Source organism: Tamandua tetradactyla, unplaced genomic scaffold (assembly GCF_023851605.1).
Source record: "Tamandua tetradactyla isolate mTamTet1 unplaced genomic scaffold, mTamTet1.pri URTXT_11a, whole genome shotgun sequence".
NCBI lineage: Eukaryota > Metazoa > Chordata > Mammalia > Pilosa > Myrmecophagidae > Tamandua > Tamandua tetradactyla.
Window position 1 is genome coordinate 231,805 of NW_027518260.1, and position 11,977 is coordinate 243,781.

General features: G+C 35.0%; 1 pseudogene; it reads right to left on the reverse strand.

Annotated features, from left to right (window-relative positions):
- Positions 1 to 4,077: 4,077 nt before the first annotated feature.
- Positions 4,078 to 4,808, reverse strand: LOC143673056 (actin, cytoplasmic 1 pseudogene; annotated as a pseudogene).
- Between the last annotated feature and the right edge of the window lie 7,169 nt (positions 4,809 to 11,977).

The following is an 11,977-nucleotide window of genomic DNA, read 5'->3' on the forward strand; positions in this document are numbered from 1 at the left end:
ATGGACCTAGAGAACATTATGCTGAGTGAGTCTAGCCAAAAACGAAAAGACAAATACTGTATGGTCCCTATGATGTGAATGGACATTCGAGAATAAACTTGGAATATGTCATTGGTAACAGAGTCCAGCAGGAGTTAGAAACAGGGTAAGATAATGGGTAATTGGAGCTGTTGGGATACAGCATGTGCAACAGGACTAGATACAAAAACTCAAAAATGGACAGCACAATAATACCTAATTGTAAAGTAATCATGTTAAAACACTGAATGAAGCTGCATCCGAGCTATAGGTTTTTGTTTTGTTTTGTTTTGTTTTTACTATTATTACTTTTATTTTGTTCTCTATATTAACATTCTTTATCTTTTTCGGTTGTGTTGCTAGTTCTTCTAAACCGATGGAAATGTACTAAGAAACGATGATCATGCATCTATGTGATGATGTTAAGAATTACTGATTGCATATGTAGAATGGTATGATTTATAAATGTTGGGTTAAATTCTTTTTTTCCATTAATTAATAAAATAAATAAATAAATAAATAAAATAAAGCATACCACAGCAATCTTGGGAAAAAAAATAAGCTTCTTCAATTCTGTTTTTCCTAAGAATTTGGCCTGATGCCCTACCTCTTCTGAGTTAGGTCCTTCAGACCAGTGTACCCAGTAAATTCTCCCACTATGAAAAAAATTCTCTCTTACATACACCTATCAAATCACCACTTCCATTGTATTACAAATTATTCACAAGTATTTATCATGTAATTTGTATCAAAGAAAATTCAATATATTAAAACACTAGACCTTTTATAGCCTATACAACCTCTTAGCAATAATTTAACAAAATTGCCTACAATTACATTATATTATGTCTTTAAAATACTTTAATTATATTTTTAATATAAAACACAGTCCTTAAATGTTCTAGATAATAAAATGAGATGCAAATTTAACTCATCATTTCTTAAGAAAACAGAAAAGAAATGCACTTTTTGGCAATACTTGAGCCAGAACAAATACTAGGCCCAAAGTAAATGTCCTTCTCTAATATGCTTACATTATTAAAGAAAGATGACATTTATAGTAAATATTCATCTTATAAAATGAAAGGAAAAATATTTTAAAAGAAACAAAAAGAGAGGGTGGATTAGTTTAAAGTAAATGGGATCTAGTAGAGAAAAGGAAATAGAATGTAATTAAAAATTGTATTATCTCTTTCTATGAGCCAATTGAATACATTTAACAAAAGGGGTCATAAGAGCATTTATCATAATAGATGTATTAGGAAAAGAAAGGAAAGAAGATTGAGGAATGGTGTAGCTAATCCTATGGCAAACATACATGAACATCTAAAATAAAGTCTTCCTTACACTTCAAAATCTAAATTACTAAAGTTGAGATGTGTGCAAGCAATTGTTCCAACTGTAACTTAGGAGAGAAAAATTCTTGACTCCACTATTAGTGTTAGAGCTCCACATCTGAGGTTTGGTATGTTTTATTTTCTATTTTATGCTTAGTACCTCTCATTTCCATGACCTCATAACAATTGAACAATGACTATATTAGAATCAAGAATGAATAAATAAATCATTCAAAGTCTTTCAAGAATTCCTAGTCAAAAACGTTAGGCCTCTAATACTGCTCATCTATCACCCCACACATATAAACATGTTGGGTGAGAATTTCTTGGACATTCTGATTTTCACCTAATTATTTGAATTTCTGAAGTATTTACTGAATCAAGCTCTGTCTCAAGTAATACTACTAAGCAATTAAAATCTATGCCTCAGTGGCAAAATTGCACTATGATATATTTTCCCTACTCCTATTTCTCTAAGTTAATACCAAGTTCCAAATTTGTTACAATTCCCAACCTGTTGTCTCCATGCCTGTCTCTAGAAGCTCAGGTGTGTGGACTGGGCAAAATCCACTGGGCACAGTGGGACTACCAGGATGAATGAAGAAGGCTGAGGTTTAGGGAGAATTTCCTTAGTCTTATGGACTTCCGTATTCAATCAAGATATTCTTGCTGTTGTGCCAACCTAATCAGTACAAATCAGTCAAGTGAGATCTAAACACTCCAACTCTCCAAAGATTTGATGGAGCACTTTTATCTTGTACTTACATTTTTCTTTGGGTTTTAGTTTACATATAAGTATATACCTGATACAATCAAATATCATTTGTTTTCCATTACATACAATTTTTAAATTAGCATATACTTAGATGCTTTTAGCACTATATTACTTACTTTGTGTTTTAAGTATGTATACACATATCAATATGCATTTTACAAAATACTTCATCTTTCCTTTCCATCAAATAAATGTTTATGAAAAATCTTGCTGACACATGTACCTCTAATTCATTCACTTTTATAATTTTATTATTTGTTTGTGTAAATGCACTAGACTTAACTTTAACCCTTACCACATTTTTGGGGAGTTTTTTTTCCAATATTTTCCTTCCACTCTCAATATTGCCATAAATAAACTTAGGAAATCTCATTGTTATGAATAGAAAACAAAGAACGTAATTGCTGGATCTTCATAGCCATACATCTTCAAGGTTAGCCAATGTGACTATCACCTGCTGAAGGGATTAAGTCAGTAACAAACTTGAATGGAGCCTCCAATTCCCCACATAATTGTCTAACTGTGCACTGTCAGGGCTTTTATTTATTGTATGTATGAGAATTGGTGCTGTTTATACTTGTACTTACTTTGTTATAAACAGCACTGTATATAATGTAATACAGTATATAATTCACCACATGAGGTTACTAATATGCAATTCTTTATTTGTATTCCTTTTTTGTGGATTATCTTCCTTTTGTTTTCAGATGATATATTAGTCAGAGTTTTCCAGACAAATAGAACCAACAAGATACAGATACACAGACACACTCACATACTTAGAGAGAGATTCATTATAAAGAATTGGTTCAAATGACCATGGGGACTGGCAAGTCAAGTCTGAACCCCATAGGGCAGGCTGCAAGCTGGAAACTCCAAAAAATTATGCTGAATTCCTTAGTCTGAATTCCTCTTCTGACCTGTCAAATCCTCAATTCTTAATGGACCACCAACTGATTGGAGTGAAGACTACCCCCATTGCTGGGGCCTATCTCCTTTCTTAGTCTCAGACACCATCAACTAATTATGGCAGCAAATCCTATATCAAAATACCTTCACATCACAAGCAGGTAAATTCTTCACCAAATAAGTGCACCCCATAATCCAGCCAAGCTGACACATGAAATTAGCCATCACAAATATGTAGAAATTATTTTTTAAATCTATTATGGATACACATTTTTCAGAATGAATTATTCCATTTTGTAGTTGGTCTTAAAGTATATTTTCAAATAGCATTTGCTAGTTTTAATGCTTCATATCACTTTTTATAATATGTATTTTATATATTCTTAAGTACATTCTAAAAATGCTTTATATAGTCTCAAGTACATTCATTCATTTTCCCCCCCTTTAAGGTGTGCACTTCTTTTGGAATGGTCTGAAGTCAGTGTACAGGTAAGCCCTGGCTGTCTCCACAACATGACCAACTCCCAGGGAGACCAAAAGCCTTCAAACATCTAATGTTAGGGCAAAAAAAAAGGAGAGGGCATGATGTTGACCATTAAAAATAAGAAGAGGACAAGTATTTAGGCAGAAAATTTTTTCTTTGATTTGGATGACATAGTTTAGAGAAAAGCAAAGCTGTCACCCTCCTTGGTGTGAATGTGAGTGAGGACTGGACCATTCTCCTTGGAGAGAAGTGGGTAGCTTCTGGGAAGGCAAGAAACTTCCTGTAGCAATACATCTCATGGTATTTGGAAGGACTTGAAAAAATAATGTACAAAGTCCTTGGCCACATTTGTAGAACTTTGGGGATGCTGGTTCCAAGCAAGCCTTCACTCTTTCAGTTGTCAAATCCCGAGTCAAGTGCCAAAAACAACAGAAAATTTAAAAAAACCCAAAAAACAAAATAAAATGAAACAAGTAAATCCATGCTAATCTCATATCATTTTCTATGCAAGCTAGATTTTGTCAAGAAAGGTTGTAACACAGCTAGCAGTCTGTCTAGAAACATTTGCAGTGGATGATAGAGGGGCAGGACTCATCATACTCCTGCTTGCTGATCCACATCTGCTGGAAGGTGGACAGCCAGGCCAGGATGGCCCACCAATTCACAGAGTACTTGTGCTAAGGTAGGGCAATGACCTTGATCTTCATTGTCCTGGGCACCAGCATTGTTATCTCCTTCTGCATACCGTCAGTGATGCTGGGGTGCATGATGGGCCTGCCAGACAGCACCATATTTGTGTAGAGGTCCCTGTGGCTGTACATGTCACACTTCATGATGGAGTTGATGGTAGTCTCGTGGATGCCCAGTATTTCATGCCAAGGAAGGAGGGCTGGAAGAGGTTCTCAATACAGCAGAATTGCTCATTGCCTATGGTGATGGCCTGCCTGTTAGGCAGCTCTTAGCTCCTCTCCAAGGAGGAGGATGAGTCATCAGTGACTATCTCCTCCTCAAAGTCCAGACTGAAGTAGCAGATTTTCTCCTTGATGTCATGCATGATCTCCTGCTTGGCTGTGGTTGTGAGGATGTAACTATACTAGGTTAGGCTCTTCATGAGGTAGTTCACCAGGTCCAAGCCAGCCAGGTCCAGATGAAGGATGTTGTGGAGCATGGCATAGTCCTTGTAGATGAGCTCAGTGTGGATGACCCCATTCCCAGAGTCCATGACAATGCCCATTGTATGGCAGGAGGTGTACAAGGACAGCACAGCCTGGACGGCCATGAACATTTGTTGAAGGGGTGTTGAAGGTCTTGAAAATGATCTATGTCTATATTACATTTCTTTACTGCATTCATCTGTTGATGGACACTTAGGCTGTTTTCATCATTTGGCAATTGTGAATAATGCCATTTGGAGCAAGTGTCCAAATGCCTGTTCATGTACCTGCTTTCAGATCTGGCAATATCCCACATAGTGGCATTTTCAGGTCATGAGGCAACTCTGTATTTAGCTTCTTGAGGAACCTCCAAACTGTCTTCCACAATGGCTGTAATATTTTACATTCCCACTAGCATTGAATAAAAATTCCAATTTCTCACATCCTCTCAATTACTTGCAGTTTCATGTTTTTTAATGGTGGTCTTTCTAGTAAGTATGATATGATATCCCGTTGCGGTTGAGTTTTCATTTCCTTAATAGCTGGTGGAGATGATCTTCTTTTCATCTATAATTTTTAGTCATCTATTTTTCCTCTATGGAGAAATATCTATTCATGTCTTTTGCCCATTTTTTTAAAATAAGTTCTTTGTCTTTTTATTGTTGCATTCTAGGATTTTTTTATATACATACTAGATATCAAATGCTTATCAGATATATGGTTTCCAAATATTTTCTCCCATTGAGATGACTACCTTGCCAACCCTTTTTCAAAGCCCTTTGAAGTACTGAAGTATTTGATTTTGAGGAAGTCCCATTTAAATATTTTTTTCTTTCATTTCTTGTGATTTGGATGTAAGGTCTAAGAAACTACCACAGATCACTAGATCTGAAATTGTTTCCTAATATTTTCTTCTAGGAGCTTTATGGTATTTGTTCTTATATCTAAGTCTTAGAAACATTTTGAGTTAATTTTTTGTATAGGGTGTGATAAGATAGTGGTCCTCTTTCATTCTTTGATTATGGATATCCAGTTATCTCATCACTATTTATTGAAGTGACAGCTCTTTCCCAGTTGAGTGGACTTGGGGGCCTGACCAAAAATCAATTGACCATATATCTGAGATTTCCAAATTCTCAATTCGGTTCCATTAAGCAAATGTCTATCATTATGCCAGTACAAGGCTGGGTTAACCATTGGGGCTTTATAATATGTTTTAAATTCAGGTAGCATGATACCTCCCAGTTCCTTCTTCTATTTCAAGCTAGTTTTGGATATTCAAAGTCCCTTACCTTTCCAAATGAAATTGAAAATTAGTTTCTCCAATTCTGTAAAGTTGTCAGTTAGGATTTTGATTGGTCTACCTTAAATCTGTAGATCAATTTAGGTAAAATTGAGATCTTAATGACATTTAGCCTTCCAATACATGAAAATGGAATGTCTTTCCATTAGTTCAGTTATTTTTTATATCTTTTAGCAATGTATTTTTTGCCTTTTTTTCTCTTATATATTCTTGTTGAGATTTTCTCCCCTGTCATATAACCCATGTGTGCCAGTTTGAAAGGATTATGTACCTAGAAAAACCATGTTTTAATCCTGATCCATCTTGTGGACACAGCTGTTTCTTTTAATCCTTATTCAGTACTGTATCTTGAGAACTTGATTAGATTATCACCATGGTGATGTGACTCCACCCATTCCAGGTGGATCTTGATTATTTTACTGGAATCCTTTAAAAGAGGAAACATTTTAGAGGGCCATGAGAACCCACACAGCCAGAGACCATTGGAGATGAAGAAAGAATATGCCCCTAGGGGAGCTTCATGAAAAAAAAAAGCCTGTAGAGACAGCTCGCAGATGTCATCTTATTCAGTATGTGCCTTTCCAGTTGAGAGGGAAGCCCTGAATTTCATCAGCCTCTCTTGAGTGAAGGTAACTTCTTGTTGGTGCCATAATTTGGACATTTTTATAGATTTGTTTTAATTTAGGCATTTTCATTGCCTGAGAACTGTAAACTTGCAAGTTAATAAATTTCTCCTTTTAAAAGCCATTCTGTTTCTGGTATATCACATTCCAGCAGCTAGAAAACTAGAACACCATCCAAAATATACAATCATTGGGTTCACAATATCATCACATAGCTGTGTATTCATCACCATTATAATTTTTAGAACATTTGCATTACTACAGAAAAAGAAATTAAATGAAAAAAGAAGACACTAATCATCCCATGAAATCTACCCCTCCCTGTTACTGACATCTAGCATTGAAATATAACTATTTTAAGAATTACAATAGAGATAGGTTAATTAAGACTATGTGGTATTGACACATACACACACAGACATAAACACACATAAAATCAGTGGAACAAAAATAATCATTCCAAAACAGATCCGTGCAAAAACTAACAACTCCCTTTTCTCAGCAATATAGTTATACAATCATTGTCAAAGGTAAGGGCTACTAGATTGCAGCTCAACAAATTCAGGTATTTCCTTCTGGCTATTATAGAATACTAGAATCTAAAAAGAGTATCTATATAATGAGTCAATTGTCACAGTTGTTTATTATTTAACCTCCCAGTTATACCTCCCAGTTAAACCTCTTTCCTTTCCTTTGATCTTTCTCTCAAAATTCTTGGATTTCTGAACAATGACTATTTTCCTTTCATCATGCTGGAAATTGGAGTTCAACTTCTAGGGTGTAGTAATGAACATTCTTAGAGAGAATGGTACCTCTGGGTTTCAGTACTTATCTGGACTATGAATAACATGAAGGCATTAATTTTCTGAGAAAAATAAACGTACTAAGTGATAACTTTATAGAGACTTATATGGAGTACCCTGGGCACTCCCTAGGGTTTTCAGGAATACTGTTTGTGCACGGCATACTGTATTTGTTTGAAATTCTGGCTAAAACTTGCATAAGAGTAACTTTCAGAATGTTCTGGCACTTCTATTTGAAATCTCTTAGCCCCTGAAACTTTATTTTGTTTCATTTCTTTCCATTCTTTTAGTCATTCTCAATCCCATGATGCCACGACCAGACTCATACATGGGAGTCATTTCCCACATTTTTCAGGGAGACTTATACATACCCTATGAGTCATGTCGAACTTCACATGGGGGAGGATAGTTAACTTGCAGAGCTGGCTTAAAGAGAGATGGAACATATGAACAACAAAAGAGGATCTCTAGGGGTGACTTTTAGGCATAATTGCATTCAGGTTTAGATTTGTCATTCCAGAAATAAGTTTCAAAAGGGCAGACTTCAATATCAAGTGTTGGTTTATTAAGTTTGGGATAAACACTGCCTAGGACAATATCAGGATTTCCCCAGGTGTGGATGTTTAATTCACCCACCTTTTTACACAGTTCCTTAAGGTGACTGTGTCAATACATTTTTATCTTTCCCCAAAATATGCTGGAATGTATCTGTTTATTACATTATCCTTCTCAGAATAGTAAGAACTCATTCTTTATTCTAGGTTCCATGAAATTAGGTTGTATATATTAACTCACTAGGCAGATTATATTAGATAATGTGCTACAGAAAATTTAAAATTTCACCAAATAAACATCTCAACCTTTGGTCTCGAACAGTGGTTGAAAGTTTAAAATACAGACAATATCATTCTTTGACCTTTATTTTGATTTACCTTAGTCCTAACCAGGATCATTATGTACATATCACCAATTGAAGTCTGATCTCTATTTTTGCTTCTTTATCAGTTGCTTTATGGAATAATGCAGACTTTCAGAGTTGCAGAACACGAATTCTGAGTCTCAGGTGTCCCCAAAATACCCACTGTTCCAGGGAAATGCAAGTTATATGTAAGGAGTAGAGCACCTCAGAATTTAGAAATAACAGTTAAAGTTTAGGATTAGATGTGACTTCTAAGAGCTTCCAATCAAAAATCCTTTACAATGAGTCATTTAAACATCTGTATTCCATAATCATTGATTGCCCAATCCCTGCCAACTTCTATCCCCTGAGAACCTATGCACTCAAATTTAATTCTCAGGGTTTGCTCATATTTATTTGACATTAATGAGACCATATAATATTTGTCCATTTATTTTCTGGCTTATTTTATTCCACATAATTTCTACAAGGTTTATTTTCTACTTGCATGCCACACAGCTTCATTTCTTCCTGCAGCCACTCATTATTCCACTGTAATATGCAGCATGTATCACCTTTCCATTCATCAGTCAATGTACCTTACCACACCCCCGTCCATTGCAAATCATAAAAAAATACCACCATCAATGCCTGAGTGCAAATGCATATTTGGTCCCTGCTTTTACTTCTAAGTTTTTGTCTACTAGTGGTGTTGAAGGACATTTACTCTCCTATGGCCCCACCACACTGACCTTGAGAAGGGTCACTCCATTCTTCTTCTCTGTGGTATAATCACCTAGTTATCCTTAAAGTATAATCACATACTTATGCATTCACCAGTATATAAATGAGAAAATTTTCATTCTTTCCACAAAGAGAGAAGAAGAGAAGAAAAGAAAAATGGACAAGAAAAAAATAGAGAAACAGTACCAACAATGAGAATCCCATGCCCCTCCATAATATATCCCTCATTATTGCATTTAGCTTTGGTATGTTGCCTTTGTCACAAATAACAAAAGAATACTACAATGTTACTGTTACGCATAGACCCTAGTTTGCATTAATTGTATTTTTCTTTATACTGTCTACTGTTTAGGACCTTACAATGGTAACCTTTAATTGTTATCCTTAAGTAATAACTTTCTTATATTTGCACAATCAATCATCATCATTGCCCACACTAGGTTTCACTATTGCATATAGCCCTAATTTTTACACTTTATTTTTCACTCTGACTTCATACAAACCCCTGTCCTTTCTCTTTCAACCATAATCACCTTCAGTTTTCTTCAGTATACTTACAATATTGTGCAATAATCACATATCACTGTGCTATTTCTGGATCTTTACAACCAATCTGGTTGAATGTTCTGTAATCTTTCAGCATCAAGTTCTACCATCTTTCCATCTCCTGCTAATCAGTGTTCCCAACTTTAACCCTGAGAATTTCCTTATTATAATTGGTTCATATTAGTGAGAACATACATTATTTCTCTGGTTTATTTTACTCAACATAATGTTGTCAACCTTATCAAAGTTGTTGCATACATCATGACTTTAGTGTACTATGATGTGTAATATTATATCATATGTATATCCCACAGTTTGTTTAATCACTCATCATTGATGGATATTTTGGCCATCTTCATCTCTTGGCAATTGTCATTAATGTTACTATAAACACAATGTGAAAAATTTCCATTCATTTCCTTGCCTTCTATTCATCAGAATATACACCTAGCATTAAGATTGCTAGACCATGTGGCAATTCTATATTTAGCTTCCTGAGGAAACACCAATCTGCTTTCCAGAGCAATTGCACCATTTTTCATTCTCACCAACAGTGGATGAGTGTACATACTTCTCTACATCCTGTCCAGCACTTGCAGAGTTCTTTTTTTTTTAATAATGGCCATTCTAGATGATGTGAGATCATCTCACATCATCATTCTAGATGATATCTAGTTTATTCCTAGATATTTAGGCATTACAGTAATTGAATCTTTTTCCTTGACTACTGTTCTGGTTTGCTAGCTGTAAGAATATGATACAGAAATGGAACGGCTTTTAAAAAGGGAAATTTATTAAGTTCTAAGGCCATGAAAATATCCCAATTAAAGCACATCTATAAAGCTGTCCAAATTAAGGTACCAACAAATACCTTTACTCAAGAAAGGTTGATGAAGTTCAGGGTTTCTCTCTCAATTGAAAAGGCACATGGTGAACAAGGTAACCTCTGCTAATTTTCTCTCCAGGTTTCTTGTTTCATGAAGCTACCCCAGAGGCATTCTCTTACTTCATCTCAAATGGTCACTGACTGGTGGACTCCTGAAGTTCTAATCGGCTCTGTCATGGCTGTAAAAGGGGATTCCCTCCAAAATGTTTTCTCTTTTAAAGGATTCCTGTAAACTAATCAACACCCACCTGGAATGGGTGGAGTCATATCTCCCTCTAATCAAAAGTTAATATCCACAATCAGGTGAGTCACGTTTACATGGGAACAATAAAAACACGTTCCTATTTTGCTACCTCCAAGTTAGCAATACTGAATGAGGAGTAAAGGTCATGGCTTTTCTAGAGTCCACCCATATCCAAATTAGCACAACTACCTTCCAAGATAGCTCATTACCAGTTTGTAAAACATCATAGAATTTTTGCATGTAGATAATATATCCTGCCAATTTCCTGAAAGTTTTATAAGCTCAAGTAGCTTGTAATTTTTATGGAATTTCTAAATAAAGGATCATGTCTTCTGCAAATAGTTGCAGTTTTACTTCTTCATTTCCAATTTGGATATCTTTTATTTCTTTTTCTTACCTAATTGCTGTAACTAGGACTTCTAGTGCAATGTAGTAGTAGTAACAGTTGGCATTCTCATCTTGTTCCAGATCTTAGAAGGAAAGCTTTCAGACTCTTACCATTAGGTATGATATTGGCTGTGGGTTTCAAATATATACCCATTATCATGTCCAGGAAGTTTCCTTTAATTTGTATATTTTGAAATGCTTTAATCATGAAATGAGGCTGAATTTTCCAAAATTCCTTTTCTGAGTCAGTCGAGATGATCATGTGGATTTTCCCTTTTAATTTACTAATGTGGTGTATTATGTTAATTGATCCCCTATGTTGAACCACCCTTGCATTCCTGAGGTAAAATCCACTTGGTCATGATATTTAATTCTTTAATATGATGTTTGATTCTATTTACAATATTTTGCTGAGGAAATTTTAATCTACATTTATCTATATTTATTAGAGACATATGTCTTGAGTTTTCTTTTCTTGTAGCTTCTTTACCTGGCTTTGGTACTAAGGTGATATTAGCTTCATAGAATGGGTTAGGTAGTTTTTCCTCTTTAATTTTTTAAAAATGTTTAAGCAGGAATGATATTAACTATTCTTGAAATACTTGATAAAATTTGCTTTTGAAGCTATCTAGTCCTGAGCTTTTCTTTGTTGGTAGATTTTGATGACAGATCTGATCACTTCACTTGTGGTTGATCTGAGAAGGATTTCTATTTCTTGAGTTGGTGTAGGACAAAAGTGCATTTTTAGGAAGCTGTTCATAGTAACCACTTATGATCTTTTTTAGTTCTTCAATGTCTGGGTTGATGCCTTCCCTTTCATTTCTGATTTTATTTGCAGTTTCTCTCTTTTTGTCTTTGTCAGCTAG